Source organism: Pinus tabuliformis, chromosome 6, assembly GCF_031772625.1.
Source record: "Pinus tabuliformis cultivar Carrire ecotype Pingquan chromosome 6, CPIR1, whole genome shotgun sequence".
NCBI classification, from domain to species: domain Eukaryota; kingdom Viridiplantae; phylum Streptophyta; class Pinopsida; order Pinales; family Pinaceae; genus Pinus; species Pinus tabuliformis.
The window spans coordinates 732,693,978-732,716,645 of record NC_142292.1 but is presented as its reverse complement, the minus strand read 5'-3'; positions in this window follow the sequence as shown (position 1 = coordinate 732,716,645).

Sequence of the window (22,668 nt, the reverse complement as noted above, 5' to 3'; positions counted from 1 at the left end):
TATTGTTGTGCCCCTATTGTCCCCATATTGTTATTATTGTGCCCCATAGAATCCCACTATTGTTATTTTTGTGCCTTTATATTATTATTGTTAGGTCGGCTTTGGTTATATTGTGACCCCTTAGACTCCTATATATAGAAAGGAGGTTTTGTCATTTGAATCATCTAAGAATTGTTCATTTTTGTAATGTAAAGGAGGTTTCCCCCTTGAAGAGGCTTATTTCTAAGACGTTCATCTATCTTTTCTATCTTTTTGTGTGCTCATTTCATAAAATTTGGTATCAGAGCTTTGGATTCTAGGGTTTTGCTACTCCAAACAGGTCATCATAAAATTTTCGCTATAACTTTGTTTTTGTGATGTTTCAGAAGCTAAACAAAAAACATGTTTGAGACAAAATATCTCTGAACCTCGGGACTAAATTTCAGATCTTGTCTCGCTATATTTTTTGAGATATAATATAAGGATGTTAGGGTTTTTGCAGACCCCCGATTTACATTCAAAATAGGTGACCTTGGGAAAATCATCATAACGTTTGCTCTGAGCATCAGATTGAATTTTCATCAGAAGTTACAGAAAGAGTGCGGACCGTATTTTTTTGGGTATCATTTTTAGAACCTAAGATTGAAAGTAATGACCCTCGATACATTGTACAAGTTAGCTCTACTGAACCTGTCTATACTCAGATCATCGTGGGAGATTTGGCATAACCCTTCATTGGAGAATTCAAGCTTGATCAGACTTGCAGGGTTAGAAATATTACTCAGAGGGTTACCGCAAGAAGAAATTTTGGACCTTGGAGATCTAAAATTACAGAGATACATCATATTCAATATCGAGCTCCTACAAAGTGAAAAAAGGTGTGTAGTCTTTTTTTTTTAATTTTTGCATAAGCTTGGTTTGAACAATTAGTTGGAAGGAATTCAAAGGTCATAGTGAAGCATTATTATCGATAATTGATGCCCTGAAGAAAGAAAATGGAAACACCTAGTAAGCAACCTAAAAGATCTAGCATGACTCGTGAGGAAGAGGAAGAAATGCAACATGATATATCAAAATTACGAGACCAAGTGCAACAAATTTCACTCGCACAAAAACTAACAGAAGATAAGATGGATGGTTTAAAGGAAGGCATAGAAGCTAAGATGAATGATGTGGAAGCTAAGATGGACAACATGGAAGCTAATATGGATGATTTAAAGAAAGGCATGGAAGATTTCAAGACAAATTTGACAAAGTTTCTACACGAAATTCTTACTAATGGTGAAAGGGTAGTACAGGAAACTCATGATGAGAACAAAATAAATTTTAATCATGATTTCGTAGACTCTAATGTTGGATCAAAGAACCACCATGTTCTAAAGATCAATATGAGGAATTTTGATGGAAATGATCCCAGAACATGGATACTACAAATGGAGCAATTTTTTTATCTCCATAATGTGAAAAACACACAAAAGGTACGCATTGCAACTTTATATTTGGAACCAAATTAATTTGTATGGTATTGATGGCTTTGCTCTCGTAAAAAAATTGTCACTTGGGCTATTTTTATAGATGAAATGATAGCAAATTATGAGGATACAAAAAGAAGCACTTTTTTTAGCCAATGATAAATCTCAAACAAAAGGGTTCAATGATGGAACACATTGAGGACATCCAAAAAATGAATATAAGGGTAAAAGATATTCCAGAGGAGCATAGGACTAATGTGTTCATAGGGACTTTAAAAGATAACATCCAACATGAGGTTCTCCTTTGGGAACCAGATTCATTGGAGAAGGCATTCAGGTTGGCAAGAAAAATGGAAAGCAAAATTATGGCAACAAGGAAGCCTACCACTCACAATCATAGATATGGAAGTGTTTCTTCCCCTAGCCATCCACAACCTACAAGGTTGACACCACAACAATTGGAATAAAAAAGAGCAAAAGGGATTTGTTAGAGTTGTGGTAGCAAATACACTAAAGGTCATAAGTGTGCCAAGAAGAAATTATTTTACATAGATTGTGAAGAGGAGGAAGAAAAGGAACAAGAAATGCCAAAAGAAGAGGATATACATGAGGAACAAACCCTAGAAAAAGAAGAAATGAATCCGACCATATCTTGTAATGCATTGGTTGGAATTCCCACTCCTCAAACTATCAAGATAGAAGGGCATATCAAGAAGAAAAAGGTAATAGCGTTGATTGATTCAGGAAGTGCCCATAATTTTATTCATTGTAAGATAGCTAAGGAATTGAATTGCTTCCTATATCCAGCACCAAAGTGTCAAGTGATAGTTGCAAGTGGAGGAACCATAAATTGCTCAAGAAAGTGCCATAATATCAAGCTATCTAGGGGAGAATATGTATTGAATAACCCAATGCTTTCCATTCCAATCGGTGGTGCTGATGTTGTACTAGGAGTCCAATGGCTACAATCCTTCGGTACAATAGCTTTTAATTTTCAAGAACATTTCATGAAATTCTCTTCAGAAGGAGAGGAAGTTGAATTAAGGTGTATCGAAGGGAAACCAGAAAAGATAATCAACTCTAATGAAATGACAAAGCTTCTAAAGAAAGAAAAACGAGGTATAATTGCACAATTATGTTCACTGGAGGTTCCCACATTGAAATCATCCATTTCTCAAGATCTCCAAAAAGTCTTGGACAATAATTCCAAGGTATTTGAGACTCCCAAAGGCCTCCCACCTATTCGTGATCATGATCATGCTACTAATTTGATTCCAAGAAGTGTTCCTCCAAATGTCAGGCCTTACAAATAACCCTATGTCCAAAAGAGTGAAATTGAACGTATGGTTGTAGAAATGTTAGAGGCTGGTATAATTCAGCCTAGTCAAAGTTCTTTCTCTGCTCTAGTAGTATTGGTTCACAAGAAGGATGGATCATGGTGCATGTGTCCAGATTATAGGGAGCTCAACAAGCTCACTATTAAAGATAAATTTCCCATTCCTGTCTTTGATGAATTATTGGATGAATTGCATGGATCAATTTACTTCACCAAGTTGGATCTTCGTTCAAGATATCATCAAATCAGAATGAAGACTAAAGACATTCCAAAAGCAACATTTAGAACTCATGAAGGTCATTATGAATTTTTGGTCATGCCTTTTGACCTTACTAATGCACCTTCTACATTTCAAGGTTCGATGAATTCCATTTTCAAACCCTTCCTTAGAAAATTTGTGTTAGTATTTTTTGATGATATACTAATATACAACAAGTCTTGGAAGGATCGTGTGCAACATGTTGACATGGCACTCAAACTATTGAAGGAGAAACAATTACATGCAAAAATATCCAAATGTTTCTTTGGAGTACAAGAAGTGGAATATCTGGGTCATATTGTATCTCATGAAGGTGTTAAGGTAGACCCTAGCAAAATTAAAACCATTAGGGAATGGAAAATCCGCACATCCATAAAGCATCTGCGAGGATTTCTCAGGTTGACAGGATAATATCGCGAGTTTTTTAAGGATTATGTGAGAATAGAAGCACCTCTAACAAAATTATTGAAGAAATAAGCAATTTCATGGACTCTAGAAGCAACGAAGGCCTTTGAACATCTTAAGGAGGAAATGTGCCAAGCACCAGTCTTAGCTACGACAAACTTCATAGAAACCTTTATTGTGGAATGCGATGCCTCAGGAAATGGAATTGGTGTTGTTTTAATGCAAGAAGAAAGACCCATTGCTTTTGAAAGTCCTCCAATCAAAGGAAAGTATTTAAAAAAAGCTATTTATGAGAAGGAAATGTTGGCAATACTACATGCACTTAAGGAATGGTGACCCTACCTAATGGGAAGGCACTTCAAGGTAAAAATAGATCATAATAGTCTTAAATACTTTTTAGAAAAAAGATTATCTTTAGAAGAGCAGCAAAAATTGGTCACAAAAATGTTGAGTTATGACTTTGAAATCATCTACAAAAAAGGGAAGTAAAATGTTGTGGTAGATGCACTCTCAAGAAAGGATGAGGATGTGGAAGCATTTCTTTGCACCATTTCTGTTATCCAACTAGAGTGGATAAACAAAGCAAGTGATGAATGGAATCATGATGAGGAAGTGTGGGCACTCATTCAAAAGATACAACAAGATCCCAATACATATGATACATTTAGCTGGAAAAATGATTCCTTATGTTACAAGGATTGGTTATACCTATGTAATAATTCACAACTCAAACAAAAGATTCTTAGGGAATTGCACACGTCTCCCTTAGGAGGGCACTCAAGATTTCTAAAAACCTACCACAGGTTTTTGGGATGGCCTTAAATAGGATATTCAAAAGTTTTTGGTGGACTGTTTGGTTTGCCAAAAAAATAATGTTGAAACAATTAAGACCCTAGGACTATTATAGCCTTTATGCATTCCAAGCCAACATTGGGAGGAGGTTTCAATGGATTTTATCACAGGTTTACCCAAGTCCAAAGGAAAAAGTGTTATCATGGTGGTAGTTGACAGACTTACCAAGTATGCACACTTTTGTGCATTATCTCATCCATTTAAAGAGAGGACAGTTTCTATTACATTTATGGAAATAATTCAAAACCTACATGGAAACCCAAAGATTATTGTAAGCAATAGAGATCCAATTTTCACTGGAATTTTTTGGACATAATTATTTTCTTGTCTTGGTACTCTGTTAGCTCATAGCTCATCTTATCATCCTCAATTTGATGGGCAAACTGAGATACTAAATAAATGTTTGGAAGGATATCTTCGTTGCTTTGTATCTGATAAACAGACACAATGGGTCAAATGGTTGCCTCTGGCTGAATGGTGGTATAACACTTCCTTCCATACTGCAACAAAAATGACCCCATTTATGGCACTTTATAGATATCATCCACCATCCATCACATCATATTTAAGAGAAAATTCTAAGGTTCAAGCAGTGGAAGATCACATTGAGCATTGGAAACAAGTTCTCCAACTCTTAAAGGATAACCTCACCTTGGCGCAGAATAGAATGAAACAACAGGCAGATCAACATTGCAGTGGAATAAGTTTTGATGTAGGTGATTGGGTATTCCTACGGCTACAACCATATAAAAAAATGTCCCTCAAGCAAGCTAAGAAGGATAATAAATTATCACCAAAGTATTATGGTCTGTACAAGGTGTTGCAAAAGATAGGTACTATGGCATACAAATTGGAGCTTCCTGTAGCTTCCCGAGTGCACCTAGTTTTCCATGTTTCATGCTTAAAGATGTTTATAGGTGACAAGCTTCCAGTTCAAAGAATATTGCCAGAACTTGATGACGAAGGAAAATTAATATTGGAACTTGAAGCAGTCAAAGAAACAAGAACTCGACAGCTACGTAATCGAACAATTTCAGAGTATCTCATCAAGTGGAAGAACTTACCCATTGAATATTCCACATGGGAGGATGATAATTTTATACAAAAGAATCCAGAACTACTCAAGCGTTGAGGACACCACTTTTTTGAAGGAGAGGGGCATGTTAGGTCCCTATAATACTAGTGATTCCCCCATTGCTATTATCATTGTATCCCTTATTGTTATTGTTGTGCCCCTATTGTCCCCATATTGTTATTATTGTGCCCTATAGAATCCCACTATTGTTATTTTTGTGCCTTTATATTATTATTGTTAGGTCGGCTTTGGTTATATTGTGACCCCATAGACTCCTATATATAGAAAGGAGGTTTTGTCATTTGAATCATCTAAGAATTGTTCATTTGTGTAATGTAAAGGAGGTTGCCCCTCGAAGAGGCCTATTTCTAAGACGTTGATTTATCTTTTCTATCTTTTTGTGAGCTGGTTTCATAACAGGTATGAGTTGAAGGCTTGTACAAAATCGATGTTAATGGAAAAAAATTATCAAGAAATGACATCGACAACCATGAAATTTGAGCATCTATGGAATCAAATGTACGATCCTCTCAATCACAATGATGTTGTGCTACTTAAAAAGAAAGAAATGGTGGAATATCTTCTAAATGTTAAGAATGAATATGTTGAATGCAAAGGATGCACATCAGGAAAATAACACAGGGAAGAGTTTCTTACAAGAGAAAAAAATAGAAAAATGGAATTTTTTTAGCTAATACATATCAATGTGTGTGGTCCAATGAAAAATAAGCCATTGGGTGGAGCTTCATGTTTCCTTATTTTGTTTGATGAAAAAGCTATATACATATCGGTATACTTTATTGGAAGAGACAGTGATGTATTTTAATACATTAAAGAATCGAAAAATATGGTTGAAAGACAAACAAACAAATACGTCAAGATCCTTAGGTCAGATCAAAGGGGAGAGTAAACATCAAGGGAATTCATCAACTATTGCAAGAACCATGGAATTCTAAAAAAAATATAGTGCCATAGTCCTCAACAAAATTGTGCAACTAAAAGGAAAAACATAAATTCGGTTGAATATGCACAAAGCATGATAAAAAAATAAAAAAAATTCTAATGGTTTTTGAGATGAAGTAATTAGCACTGTTGTATATTTGAAAAATAGAAGTCCTACAAAATTTCTAGAGCAGAAAACATCTTATGAATAATTTCATTTCTATAAACTATTAGTGAGTCCTTTAAAAACCTTTGTAAAAGAAATTTTTTCTCATGTTCGTGAATAAGATAGGAGAAAGCTTGATGCCAAGAAAATCAAATTCATTTTATTCGCTATTGTTGTGATTATTAATGTTATAAAATGTATGATCTGATGACTCATAATGCCTTTGCAAGTAGGGATGTCATATTTCACTAATGTGAAAATAAGATTAGAAAAGTGGGAGAGAATAGTGTATGGAAATTTCCTAAATACAACAAACAATAAGAAGCTTAAGATCAACATGTCGATGTTAAGGAAGGTACCTGTTAGCCTTGTTGGCATTTGGCCCAAAAATGGATCCAAAACACTACCGAAGGCTTCGAATTTTGCTTAAATATCATTCAAAGATCAAAACTAGCGTAGGAGGAGATCCCTTAAAATAGTGGAAAAACACTTTGGGAGGCAAAGACCCAAGAAAATAGTGAAAAAACAGAGAAAAACAGAGTTATCGGCAGTGGCAGCAGTGAATGCACAGGAGCCGTCAGATTTGGCCGATCAATGGTCCAGATACAGTCGGTGGATCGCAATTGGCCAACACAATAGAGCACTCAACAAATGGCCCGTGGTTATCTCGATATGTGATGCGATTAGCCAAACCCGATGCTTATATAACCATTATTGTATAAGATTTGGGATCTGCTGAAAGGGATTTTTCCTTATGTATTTTGCATAATTTCGTTATTTAATAAAATACAACAAAACATGCTTGATCAACCTGCACCATTGGATCACCCCACCAAATCTAATGGCAGTCACGTATTTCATGCGGAAAACAAGTGAGAGGGTTTCCTACCTGATGAAAGTGGTTTTCTCTCTCTCCTCTGCTGATACGTGGTGCTCGATGAATGGCGTCGGGCGGACTTCGGCCTTTACCACTTACCACTCGATGAGTACCCAATAGAAACCATTCCCACTTGGGTAAAACTCCTCTCGAGCATTATCTTCTGAGCACTTCCTATGCTCAATAGTGATCTGATCTGCTCATCTGAGATCTGACGGCTCGGACTTATTCTACTCTCGCCATGACTTCAGGCCTCTGATGATTGATATCCATTGTCCATTTCCCTCGATCCAGTGGCCCTCGTTCACCACCACCATAGTCCACCCTCTGCCACCTGACCACCATCCTGACCATCGATCCATCCCATCCAATGGTCCATATGCCTCGTACCCCACTTCCCATCAGTCACCCAGGGAGGAAAGTGGTTGGCTCTGTCAGTATCTGTGGCAGGTAGACAATTGAACTGAAATAACAGAAGCCATGGCTAAAAGGGGAAAAAAGGAGTAGCATGATGCAGCCGAATTAACAAACATGATCATGGAGTAGCACAACACATTTGAGATAGCTGAAAGCACAACGAAGTGACCAGAATTGGTTACTGTGTTTTTTAGAAACAGAACCCTTGTGCTCGTGCTTGTCTAATTATGGCATCAAGGAGTTAGAAGTCAGAGGGGATAGATTAAGACATTTCAAGCCCTAGAGAGCCCGAGAGCATTATAAAAGGCATATAAAAGGCTAAAAGTTAGAAAAAATAAGGGTTCAACCTTTGGAGACTATGGAGACTCTACTTCCAAGCTTCTCATCTTCACTCTAGCAATATAAGCTTCTTTTGCTATTACATGTTCAATTCTCATTTTCTCTGTTGTTTTATGCTTGCACTTGAATAGGTTATTCATCTTTTCTGCTGTGTCTAATGCCAGATAACTGCCATCTTATCTATGCATTGATAAATGAGATTTGCAAGTTCCATTTACTTCCAATAGCTGGCCATTCATATGTGTTTATATATGCATCTGCTGGTACAGTCAGTATTCTCCATCTATCCATTGAATCTATAAACTATTGAACATTAGTGGTCTAAAGCCTTGTATTTTTGAGGGTGTTCATGCATGTCTTGAATGAGAATCGCACTAAAATGGTTATCTGACTTGATCCAAACCATCATGCCTTCCAATAGTTCAAGAACAATATTGAAGATTATATGTTACTATTCATCTCCGAGCTGCAACCTAGGAGAGTTTCCTGGAGTGATAACATAATTGGCATCACTACCGGGGAGAGGAAACTGAAGCTCAGCTTCCCTAGGAAACAACACAGATCTAGCTTTGATGATAGACAAAGTCTGGGTACTTTTTTTGTTGTTATCATCTATCTGGCGACTCTACTGAAGGCTGAAACTCTTGGCAACTCCACTTCATAGTTTTGGCACAGTTTGTGAGGAATACTCAGAGAAATCCTTAGAAATCACAAGCTGATCCAGTATCTGACCCTGAAAAAATCATCAAAGAAAGAAAGGCATTGCAGAAAGGAGAATTAGGTTTAGGTAAACCTAAATAATATTCTATATCTCTTCAAGAAAATCCTGCAATAGAACAAATACATGTTGAGAGTATAGCATCTAATACTAGCAGTGAAGAAAAACTCTCCGAGATTCATAAAGCTCCTTATTCTTTAGGTTCTCCTTTTGTTGTAAGCCCAAAGGAAATCTCACCTCCTATCCATCATACTCCTTTAGTCTTGTCAGTCACTCCTCAACCCTCTATCATTCAAACTGTTAGTACTGTTATAGGCACCATAGCTACGACAGGACCACAAGCACCCACCAAAATGGAAAGAATCATAGTTTCTTGGTATGGACATCTAATACTGCCCACTCCTTTGAAAGCCATGCCTACTAGAGAATATCAGAAATATAGGTCTAATTTCACTAGGACTAAAGGTGTTACAGCTGAGGAATATCTTGAGTCATTCTATAGCTATGCTGATAACCTAGACATTAGTGAAGATGATGTGTGGATGAGAGTCTTCGTCCAAAGCCTAGATGGAGAGGCTAGGAAATGGTTCAGAGAACTAACCCAAAGATATATAGTAGATATTGAGGCTTTAGATGATGCATTCCTAAACCATTGGGGTGACAAGAAGAATCTCCTCTACTACCACACTGGGTTTGGGAACTTAAACATGGAAAATGGTGAGTTGCTATCTGATTTTAATAAGAGACTTAACCATATCTACAACAAGATACCAGCTGAAGTAAAACCCACCACTACCTCTGTTAAACTCACCTATGCCAGTGCTTTTGATTTTGACTTCTACCTACTGTTGAGAGAGAGGTGATGCACTACTTTGGCTGATATGTAGGATGCAGCCTTGGAAGTGGAATCAAACATCATGGTTGCAGAGAAACTCAAAGGAAGGAGACAGACAGGCGAGTCTGCATCATCCTCAGATCCCAAGATAGATAAAATGAATAAGATGATAGAGTCATTAGCCTCTAAAATCTCCAAATTAAAAGTTGAGCAACACTCTGGGAAAGGAAGAGTTCCTAATACCTTTGCTCCCTGAAATCCAAATCCATATAGAAGAGCTAATGAGCAGTTTCACATTTTGCAAAGAAGAAAAGATGCCAATGAAGACCAAAGGGTGAAGACCCCTTTCCAAAATGTAGTCATGGAAGAAGAGTAGTTTGAAGAAGATGATGAGATCCATTGTCTGGAAGACAAAGGCAGTGCCTCCTTTTTGGCCTCAGCTGCCTATGAAAATTCATTATTCAATGAACAGATTAACCAAGAATGGGATGGTGAAGCTATTTTGCAAACTGAAGATTAGCACAGATATAGTCTGAGGTTGAAGATAAATAATGCCAAGGAAACTCATGTTCTAAGAGCTGTTGTCCCTGCAGTACAACAAGCTAATAAGAAGAAGTGACCGACAATTGATCCCATCATCCTCAAAGCTCCAACTCATGAGGTAAGAGGCCTTGACAAGTCTCATTCTCCTTTCAATTTTCAATCAAAAATACAGAAGCTAAGAATACCTATACCTTTGATTGAACTAGTGAAGAATGAGTCCTTCAAGAGATTTATCCTTGAGGCCCTTGAGCCTAATGCCATCCAAACCTCCACCGACTATGTAAATCTTCAAGATGATAAACCAACTATTGTTCTCAGCCCAATGATTGAAAATTATGATGACAACTCCCCATCATTCTATGTCTCTCTGACTATTCATGACAAAATCCTTCACAATTTCCTTCTGGACACTGGAGCCAGCCATAATCTAATGCCCAAGGTTGTCATGGATGAGTTGGGTCTTAACATTACCAAGCCTTATCATGACCTGTTTTCTTTTGACTCTAGAAAAGTGAAATGTATGGGATTAATCAAGGACCTAGCCATCACTTTGTCTCAGCTACCCATGAAGAGCATGATGATGGATATTGTGGTAGTATATGTACCCCCCAAGTTTGGCATGTTGCTTTCCAGAGGTTGGATCAAGAGATTAGGTGGAACATTGCAAAATGATCTGTCCTATACTACTATCCCAGTTTTTGGAGGTGAGAGTAGGAGATTATACAGAGAAGCTCAGTTGGCTTATATCATCAGTGATGAGAAGAATACAACTAATCATCCCATCTATGCTGTTGACACTGATCTTGGAGCATGTATTCTTCAAATTGAAGAATCCCAGTTAGCCTCCATGCAGATTAGGAAAACAGTTTGCCAAATTACAGAGGAAGAAGGCCCACAAATTTGGGACATGTTCTTTAATGGAGCTTGCTCTAAGGAAGTTGCAGGGGAAGGTGTAGTCCTTATGTCCCCCAAAAAAGAATACATTCATTTATATTTCATGTTAACTTTTCAGGTCAAAAATAACATGATAGAGTACGAAGCCTTGATATTGGGCTTAAACGCTGCTAAAGAAATGGGCATCAAATATCTAAAGTTGTTTGGAGATGCACACCTTATCATTCAGCAGGTCATCAAAACCTTCCAAACAAAGCATCCAAGGCTAAAAGAATACAGAGATGAGGTATGGAAGCTCAAGGGTTCTTTTAATAGTTTCAACATTTCTTACATCCCTAGAATGAAGAACCAGCTTGCTAATTCCCTTGTTGTGTCTGCTAGCATGTTTATTCCTCCTTTGCCTCTTAATTTGACTTATGAAGTTCAGGTCAAATATAGACCATCTCTGCCAGACAATGTTAAATACTGGAATGTTTTTGAAGATGATAATGAAATTAATAGGTTTTTACAAGTCATTGATGAATTTTTTGGAATGCAAATTGACCAAGAAAACGAAACCATTGAAGAATACAATTAGTCCAAGCTAAAGGACGAAATTGGTCAGGGTAACATTGTTCTGCTGCCTAGTAACCATATACCCAAAGGATTGGTACCCCTAGAGAAGTTGTTTGATCATAATGATGTACCTTATAAGCCTGCCCAAAAAGACAATGAATCCACAGTTCATAGACATAATATAGGGAGCCCAGATCATCCAAAGTATGTAAATCTATCCACCCACTTGTCTACTGCCCAAAGTTTTGAGTATTTCACCTTGATGAAGCAATTTGCTGATATTTTTGCTTGGGAGTACAATGATCTTAAGACCTATGACACAAACATCATTCAACATAAGATTCCACTAGAGAAGGACACCATCCCTTTTAAGCAGAAGTTAAGACCTATCAGCCCTCTCTTACTTCCTTTGATTGAAAAGGAAATTAAGAAACTATTGGATGCCAAGATCATTGTTCCCCTAAGGTATTCAAAGTGGGTAGCTAACCTTGTGGTAGTCAGAAAGAAGAATGGAGAAATCAGGCTTTGTGTTGACATCAGGAATTTGAACAAATGTTCTAAAAAAGACAACTACCCCCTGCCTAAGATGGAACACTTGTTTCAAAAAGTTTCAAGGGTTAGAGTTATGTCTTTCTTAGATGGATTTTTAGGTTACAGTCAGATTGTTGTACATCCAGAAGATCAGGAAAAGATCGCCTTCACTAGTCCTTGGGGCACTTTCATGTACTCCAAGATGCCTTTTGGACTGATGAATGCTGGGGCTACTTTTCAGAGGGCCATGGACATAGCCTTTGTGGGAGAGAAGGACAAGTTTGTCCTTGTTTACCTTTATGACATAACAGTCTTCTCCAGCAGTCACAAGGACCATTTGTAGCATTTGAAGAGGGTGTCTCTAAAGTGCAGACAATTTGGAATTTCGGTGAACCCAAAGAAGTCATTGTTTGCTCTAAAAGAAGGCAAACTTCTAGGACATGTTGTTTTTGCTGAAGGTGTGAAGATTGATCAAACAACAGTTCAAGCAATTTAGATATTGTCCATCCCAAGGTCAAAAAGGGACATTCAATCTTTCCTGGGTAAGATTAACTTTGTCAAGAGCTTCATTCCAAACTTTGTAGAGCTAGTGAAGCACATCACCTCCATGCTGAAGAAAGGATCAGAAATAAAATCGATAGATGCTGCAAGAAGCTCTTTTGAAGCCATAAAACAAGCTATCATGGAAGCTCCCACTCTAATCAGCCCAGATTACACTAAGGAGTTTTGTATCTTCTCTTTTGCCTCTTATAACACACTTGCAGTAGTTATGTTGTAGAAAAATGATGAAGGCATAGAGCACCCCGTCGCATTTTTCAACAAAACTCTAAGGGATGCTGAACAAAGGCATGACCTTATTGAAAAGAAAGCTTATGCTCTCATAAAATATTTAAAGGAATTCAAAATTTATATTCTGCATTCCAAAGTGGTTGCATATGTACCTTCAACCTCAGTAAAAGATGTCTTAACACAGCTAGATATTGATGGAAAGAGAGCTAAATGGATTGAAAAACTCATAGAGTTTAACATAGAGGTGAAGCCCACTAAGCATGTCAAAGGTCGTGGCTTGGCTAAACTTATGGCTGAGGAAAATTGTATTTTGTTAGATATCAATTGCATGGGTCCAAATTCAGATGATAAGCAGACAAAGGAAGCAGCAGAAGAGCAAAAGTAGGATCAATATTTGGCTAAAAATCTAGCCACTTGTGAATGGTATTCTATCATAGTTCATTTTTTGCAGAAGCTAGAAGTCCCTCCAGGGCTTAGCTCAAGTCAATCCCGCGCCATTAAACTCAGATTAGCCAAATTATGCATTAGTAAAAATCGGATTTATTGGAAAGGCCCATCAAGAATCCTCTTGAGATGTCTAAATAAAGGACAATCTATGGAAGTCATGCACCAGTTCCATTCTAGCTTCTATGGAGGGCATCATTATTGGAAAACCACAGCCCACAAAATCCTGAGAGCTGGGTATCGTTGGCCTACTCTATTATCTGATGTGTTTTCTTTTGTGAAATATTGTGACAAATTTCAGAGGTTTGTAGGAAGATAACAGCTAAAATATATGCCCTTGAAGTTAGTACATGCCAATGGTCCCTTCCAGTAGTGGGGCTTAGACTTTATAGGTGAGATCAACCCACATTCCAGTGGCCAACACAAATGGATCCTGGTAGCCACTGATTATTTCACCAAGTGGATTGAGGCTATACCCACTAAGAATTCCAATCATCAAGTTGTCATAAAGTTCTTTAATGACAATATTCTCACTAGATTTTGTTGCCCAACCAAACTAGTCACTGATAATGCAGCAGCTTTCAAGGAAAAAGAATCGGTGGACATGACTGAATCCATGGCATTCGATTGGTAAATTCTACCTCATATTATCCTCAAGGAAATGGCCTGGCAGAATCATCTAACAAGAGTCTGGTAAGGATAATCAAAAAATTGTTAGAGGACAACAAAAAGAGCTGGAATTCCAAGTTGAAGTTTGAACTGTGGGCTAACAAAGTTACCATCAAAAAGTCCATAGGAAATTCTCCACTTAAGCTGGTTTATGGTGTTGATGTTGCTTTCCCTATCCAGCTAATTCTCCCTATGGCCAAATTCTTGCAGGAAGAACAAGATGAAGAGAATTACATGGTAAGGATAATGAATAACCTGGTTGAACTACAACAGATTAGAGAGCAGCTGGTTGAGAAGTTAAAACCTCATAAGAAGAAAATCAAAGAAACCTTTGACAAGAAGGAAAAAGTTGACAATTTCCAAGTTGGTGACTGGATTATCAAATGGGATACATTTAAGGAAAAGAAAGGTAATCATGGCAAGTTTGACTCCTTATGGACAGGTTTGTTGGTCATCGCTCAAATTCAGTAGAACAATACCTTTATTCAGCACAGTCTGGAAGGAGGAGATGTTTTTGGTAGCCCAGTCAACGGGAGATTCTTGAAACTTTATTTCATTTAAGGCTTTAAATCCTTGTTATTTTAAATATGTTTTTTCAAGTTTTTATTTTCATTCCAAAATAGACTCCATGCCCAATGGAACACTAGGAGGAAGATTTGAATTTGTTTTTTATAGGAAAGGCATTATTCTGCAGTTCTTGAAACCTCACAGGGAGGCTTTCATCCCCAGAAGGAGCAAGTGTTATCCTTGTTAGCATTTGGAAAAATAGATCCAAAACACTACCGAAGGCTTCGAATTTTGCTTAAAGATCATTCAAATATCAAAACAAGTGCAGGAGGAGATCCCTTAAAAGGGTAGAAAAACACTATCGGGAGGCAAAAACCCTAGAAAATAGTGAAAAAACATATAAAAATAGAGTTATCGGTGGTGGTAGCAGTGAATGCACAGGAGCCGTCGAATCTGGCCGATCAACGGTCTAGATCCAGTTGGCGGATCGCAATCGCCAACACAACAGAGCACTCACTAAACGGCCTGAGGTTATCACGATATGCGATGCGATTAGCCAGACTAGATGGCTATATAACCATTATTGTGTAAGATTTTGGATTCAGCGAAAGGGCTTTTTCCTTATGTATTTTGCATAATTTCGTTATTTAATAAAATACAATGAAACATGCTCGATCAACATGCATTGTTGGATCACCCCGCTGGATCTAACGGTTGTCACGCATTTCACGCGGGTAATAAGAAAGAGGGTTTCCAGCCCCATGAAAGTGGTTTTCTCTCTTTTCTCTGCTGATACGTGGCACCCGATGAATGGCATCGAGCAGATTCTGGCCTTTACCACTTACCGCCTAATGAGCGTTCGATAGAAACCATTCCCGGTTGGGTAAAACCGCACCGGAGCATTATCTTTCGAGCACCTCCTCCGCCCGATAGCCATCTGGTTTGCTCATCTGAGATTTGATGGGTCAAACTTATTCCGCTCTCGTCACGACTTCAGACCTTCGATGATTGATCTCCATTATCCATTTCCCTTGATCCAAGGGCCCTCATTCACCACCACCATAGTCCACCCTCCGCCGCTTGACCACCATCCTGATCGTCGATCCATCCCATCCAAGGGTCCATATGCCTCGTACCCCGCTTCCCATCAGTCACTCAGGGAGGAAAGTGGTTAGCTCTGTCATTATCTGTGGTGGGCAGACAATTGAACTGAAATAATAGAAGGCATGGGCAAAAGGGGAAAAAGCAATAGCATGATGCAACGAAATTAACAAACATGATCATGGAGTATCACAGCATGTTCGAGCTAACTAACAGCATGACGAAGTGACCAGAATTGGTTACTGCGTTTGTTAGAAACAAAGCCCCCATGCTCATGCTTATCTAATTATGGCATCAAGCAATTATAAGCGAGAGGGGATAGATTAAGACATCTCAAGCCCTAGAGAGCCCGAGAGAATTATAAAAAGCCTATAGAAGGCTGAAAGTTAGAAAAAATAAGGGTTCAACCTTTAGAGACTGTGGAGACTCTACTTCCAAGCTTCTCATCTTCACTCCAACAATATAAGCTTCTTTTGTTGTTACATGTTCAATTCTCATTTTCTCTGATGTTCTATGCTTGCACTTGAATAGGTTATTCATGTTTTCTGTTGTGTCTAATTCCAGATAACTGTCATCTTATCTCTGCATTGATAGATTAGATTTACAAGCTTCATTTACTTCCTATAGATGGCCATTCATATGTGTTTATATATGCATCTGCTGGTACAGTTAGTATTCTCCATCTATCCATTGAATCTATAAACTATTGAACATTAATGGTCTAAAGCCCTGTATTGTTGAGAGTGTTCATGCATGTATTGAGTGAGAATAGAGCTAAAATGGTTATCTGACTTGATCCAAACCATCATCCATTCCAATAGTTCAACGAAGAATATTGAAGATTATATGTTACCGGGCATCTCCGAGCTGCAACCTAGGAGAGTTTCTCGCTGTGATAATAGTACCATTGAAGCTACTATCTCACCAAGAGGAACTGATCTGATGAGTCATAATGAGTATGAGTTGAAGGATTGTACAAACTTGATGTTAATGGAAAATATTATCAAGAAATGACATCAACAACCATGAAATTTTAGCATCTATGGAATCAAATGTATGATCCTCTCAATCACAATGATGTTGTGTTACTTAAAAAGATAGAAATGGTGGAATATCTTCCAAATGTTAAGAATGACTATGTTGAATGCGAAGGATGCACATTAGGAAAATAACATAGGGAAGGGTTTCTTACAAGAGAAAAAAATAGAAAAAGGGGATTTTTTGAGCTAATACATATCGATGTGTGTTGTCTAATGCAAAATAATTATTTGGTGGAGCTTCATGTTTCCATATTTTAATTGATGAAAAAACTATATACATTTCGGTATACTTTATTGGAAGAGACAGTGATGTATTTGAATACATTAAAGAATCTAAAAATATGGTTGAAAGACAAACAAACAAATATATCAAGATCCTTAGGTCAGATCAAAGGGGAGAATACACATAAAGGGAATTCATCAAATATTGCAGGAGCCATGGAATTCAAAAAAAAATTATAGTGCCATAGTCCTCAACAAAATTGTGTAACTGGAAGGAAAAACAAAACTTTGGTTGAATGTGCACAAAGAATCATAAAAAAATTCTAATGATTTTCGAGATGAAGAAATTAGCTCTGTTGTATATTTGAAAAATAGAAGTCCTACAAAATGTCCAGAGTGGAAAACATTTTATGAAGAATTTCATTTCTATAAACTAGTAATGAGTCATTCGAAAACCTTTGTAAAAGAAAAATGTTCTCCTATTTGTGAATAATATAGGAGAAAGCTTGATGCCAAGACAATCAAATTCATTTTATTCACTATTGTTCTGATTATTAATGTTATAAAATGTATGATATGATGACTTAGAATGCTTATGTAGATTTTCTTCCAGATCCATCGCATTCCAATTCTTTTTTGATCGATGTTTCGAACCAGCAACAGTGGTTCATCTTCAGGATATGAAAGAATTGTTGAAAGACTGGTTTTAATTCTTGAATATATAGAGATGTGTGAGATGCTTAGCTGACAGATTCTTTAAATTATTTTTAATTGTTCTATTTAAATGTATTTGTATTAATTGTTTTATGTTTCAATTTTATTTATTTTAATTACATTTAATTTAATTACGATGGATGGACCATCCATCTTAGCTTCTGTTAGTTTTTGTGCGAGTGAAATTAAATTAAAAATAATTTAAAGAATCTGTCGGCTAAGCATCTCACACATCTCTATATATTCAAGAATTAAAACCAGTCTTTCAACAATTCTTTCATATCCTGAAGATGAACCACTGTTGCTGGTTCGAAACGTCGATAAAAAAAGAATTGGAATGCAATGGATCCGGAAGAAATCTACATAAACATAAGACTCGCAGAAACCTCAAAGACAAAAGACTCAGAATGCCTTTGCAAGTAGGGATGTCATATTTCACTAATGTGAAAATAAGATTAGAGTAGTGGTAGAGAATAGTGTACGGAAATTTACGGAATACAACAAAGAATAAGAAGCTTAAGATCAACATGTTGATTTCAAGGAAGGTACCATTGGAGCTACTAGCTCACCAAGAGGAAGTGAAGAAACTCCAAAATTCAATGAGCCCTTATGAAAATCAATAAGCGAATTTTGAAACCAATAAGGTATAATAACTTATGTATTAAATGGCTCAAGTTATGAATATAATAGAGCCTTCAAACTATGAGCAAGCCAAAGACCATAAAGAATGGATGGATGCCACGAAAGAAGAATATGATTCCATTATTAGAAATGAATCATGGGAATTGACAAAATTATCTAAGTTCCCATAGGCTTAAAATGATTTCTCAAAATAAAATTAAATGTTGATGAAAATATTAATAAACATAAAGCTAGAATGGTAGAAAAGGATTATCCATAGAAAGAAGGGATAGATTATGAAGATACTTTTGCACCTATAGCTAAAATGAATACTATTATAATAATGATTTCATTGGATACTAAGTATAACTAGAAGCTAAATCAATTAGATGCTAAGTCAACATTATTGAATGGTGAATTAAAGGAAGACAACTATCTTACTTAGCCAAAAGGTTTCTTTTAATAGTGACAAGAACATATTATTTTTTAGGTTAAAGAAAGAATTATATGGACTCAAATAGGCACCCAGGTCTTGGTATGTGAATATTGATAAATTCTTCTTTCAACAAGGTTTTACTAAAATTAAAGGAGATCCAAATTTGTATATCAAGAGGGATGGAACATGACACGTCATTTTGACTTATGTATATGTTGATGATCTTATCATAATCAAAAGTTGTTTTTCACATGAATTTGAAATGAATGATCTTGGTTAATTTCATTATCAATGAGGTCTTGATGCTTTGAGAGATAATGGTAGAACCTTTGTGAGACAAAGTAAATATACAAAACAGTTAATTAGAAAATTTAAAATGAATGAATGTATAGATGTATCTACACCATTGGAACATAATGTTAAACTCAGTAGTGATGATGAAACAAAAGAAGTGAATGGCACATCGCATAGAAAATTGGAGGCAAATTTGAATTACATAACTACAACCATGTTAGATATGGCATATTGTGTTAGCATAGTTAGTCAATTCATGACTAAGCCACATAAATGTCAGTGGAAAGAAGTCGAGACAATCTTTCAAGATTTGAAGGAGGCTAAAATTTTTGGTAAAGAATATACTAATGACTTGAATGATTAGTTGACAAATTATTTTGATTTCGATTGGCGAGGAGAAAAGAATTTCACCTTTGGTTATACATTCAAGTATTGAATCTATAATTGTGTCATGGAGCAACAAGAATTAACAAACTATTTATTTGTCTTCCACTGAAGTTGAGTAGAAGGCCATGTTCAGTAACTTGTGAAGCATTTGGATAAGAATAATTCTTGAAAACATGGGAGAAAAACATGAAGGGCCAAAAATCATCGGATGTGATAATCAAAGCTCTATCAAATTTGTAAACAATCCATTTTATCATGTTAGATAAAAAAATATCAAGAAACATAAGTGTATACTATGCGGAGATAGGTTAGTTATAGTAAATAATTAATTTACCCATTAAGGGGGAGTGTTAGAAATAATTAGAGATAGGATGTTTCAATTCTATGTTCTAGAATTTGAGGTTTTCCAATGCAAAAGTGAGTTGGATGTGGATAGGCTTCATAATTTTCTAGGTTGTTATGACTATCTGAAGTATGGATCCTATAGCTATATAATGCGACTCTATTATGTATTCTGTGTGTGAGCTTGAATTGATAAAAGTCTCACATTGAGATAATTCTTCCATCTTTGATGCCTCTATTTTCTATTTATCCATACACGTTTTTTTTCGTGCTCTTCATGCGCCATAAATATTTATTGCTATAAATAAATAAATATGAATTATAGTTAAAACAAAAGAAAAAAAATTAAGAAAAAAATAATATATTTTATTGAAATAAAGTTAAAAAATTGCAATCTGGATTCCCATGGATTACTCTACTATGTTGAGTATATGTAATATAATTGATACAAAATAGTGAACATACCTTATTTCTTTCCTTCTGTGCAACATTGAATCCAATGATGGTCAAATAAGCTATTCAAACAATTTGGTTGCTTTGCTAATCAACTTTATAGAAAGAAAACTTAGCAATGGTGACAACACAAATTTTATGTAACAAACAATTGTGAGGGCTTTGGGTAGGAATTCAGTTGTCCAATACCAAAAGAAGACAACATTGACCTTTCAACTCAAATCATACACATTCGAAGGTTTCCGTGGAATATAAAAACAAAACCCTTTTAAGATATTAAATGATAGAAAGTGGGTTAGCTTCCTTTTGGTGAACAAACATGGAGCAAATCTATCAGAGCCGTCACAACAAGATTTGAGTGGAAAAATCCCTTAATTCTAGAATGTGAATATATATGCAAGATTTTTTTGAGAGGAGAAATGAACAGCCTTATATTAAGTTATCTTTGGTGTTTTCTAGATTCTCTACATCATTTTATGGAGTCAGATTCTGCTCACTCAAATAAGCTTATCTTGTGATTTTCTTTTATGATTCTAATATATTCATCATCTTCATACTTCGCATAATGGGAAATGCTTAGACTCGTGCATTTCATTAGGTGCTGACAACAACCAATCTTCGTAGGAAGGTTTTCGTGCTAACAAGGACCAATAATTTCAGTGAAGGTTTGCCTACCACTGGGTAGGTGACTGTGGGTAAGCGTAGTTCCCCATCTTAAATAAATAAAAAATATTTAGTTTATTAATAGTAGAGGCAGGAAGAATCGAGATCGGGAGAGGAAGCGATGTCGAACCCTAGCTACGCAGTCTCCATGCCCTCGGCCGCCGTCAGCTCTCGGCCTGCTCTGAGCGTGAAGGGATTCGAGGGATCTGGGCAAAAACTAAAGAGCTGTATCTCAGATGCAGAGACGCAACACGACCAAGCCAGGATCGCCAGCACGATCCCCAGCACTGCTATCCCCATGCCCCAAGCCGCCGTTGGGTCTCACACAGTTCCGAATGCAAAGGGGTTAGAGAGATACGGGCACAAATCAAGGGGTTTCCACTCAGTGGCAGGCATACAAGATTTCCCAGCCATGAACTATGAAGCCGTAGATCTAAAAGGGCCTGCAGATTTCTTTGTTGTGCGTGCAGGGATAGCCGGACCCCGAACCCCTGCTTCCATGGCGTGTCGTTGCAGCCCCCTTCTGTTTGTTGGAGCAGCGGGCAAGAAAGTTCCTACAGATGCCTTAGCTCTTCCTCTGATCATGGCCCCCAGAAAGGAAGGGACAGTACCAAACAGAGGCACACCGCCCCTGTTCATTAGACAAATACAGGAACCGAAAACATATCAAGGCACTTGTCTACCTTTTCCACAGATCGGTGGGGGAAAAAAGCTTTCAGAATCTTCCTCTGCATTCCAGATAGAAATCAAGCTCCTTTCAGGAAAAACTATGCTACAATGGGTCTGCCAGACAGATCAAGTGCGGAATCTCAAGCATGCACTGGACATCAAATTGGGGATCCCCTCTGCAGCTCAACGGCTTCTCTTCGAAGGTAAACATCTTGAGGATCTCTTTCCTATTTCTTTTTATGGCATTGAGAAAGACGCATCTATTACCTTAACCCTTCGTCTTCGAGGAGGTGCTGTGGGGGAACCCTCCTCAGCTAAGGCTTTTTCATATAAAGATGTTGTCCATGCCAAACAGACTGAAAAGACAGATCCTCCAATGCAGACTTCACCCAAGCCTTTTTTGGTTGACAAAGTGGAGGAGGTCCCCTCGGTTGAGATCTCCTACCCTGATCTTGAAAACGATACCCAGAAATTTGCTGAACGAGCCATCATCTGCAGATTTAATGGGCTCTGGCCGCGCTCACAGGATCTTTATGTCTGGATCAAGGACAACTGGACTGACCGTTGCAAGGTCTACTTCTGTGCAAAAGGATACTTTATAGTACTGTTCGATGACCTAGAGCACTGCTACAATGCCCTAGACGAAGGCCCTTGGTTCATGGGTTCAGCCGGCCTTTTCCTAACTTCATGGTTTCCAGACTTTGACCCAGCTTCAGCAATCATCACCAAAGCCCCGGTATGGATCAGACTTCCAAATCTTCCAGTTCACCTGTGGCGTACAGAAGTTTACAGGCAAATAGGCAATGCCTTGGGTAGCTTTCTAACGGGAGATTACAAGAGAGAGAGGCAGGGTCTCTATACATACGCCAGAGTTTGTGTAGAGCTTGATTTAAGCAAGGGACTGCCATAATACATCAATCTCAAAATCAAGGACTTTGTTTGGACTCAGTTTCTAGAGTACGAAAACACTGCCTTCAGATGCCGCCACTGTCGCCTAACGGGGCACTTGCACATCTCATGCCCTTCGCTGATAGCAAAAGCGAAAAAGGGCCTCTTCCCTCATTCTAAGCCCAAGCGTTGGACTCCCTGTCCGCAGCCGCCAGCTAGAGGTTCCAGTCCCCC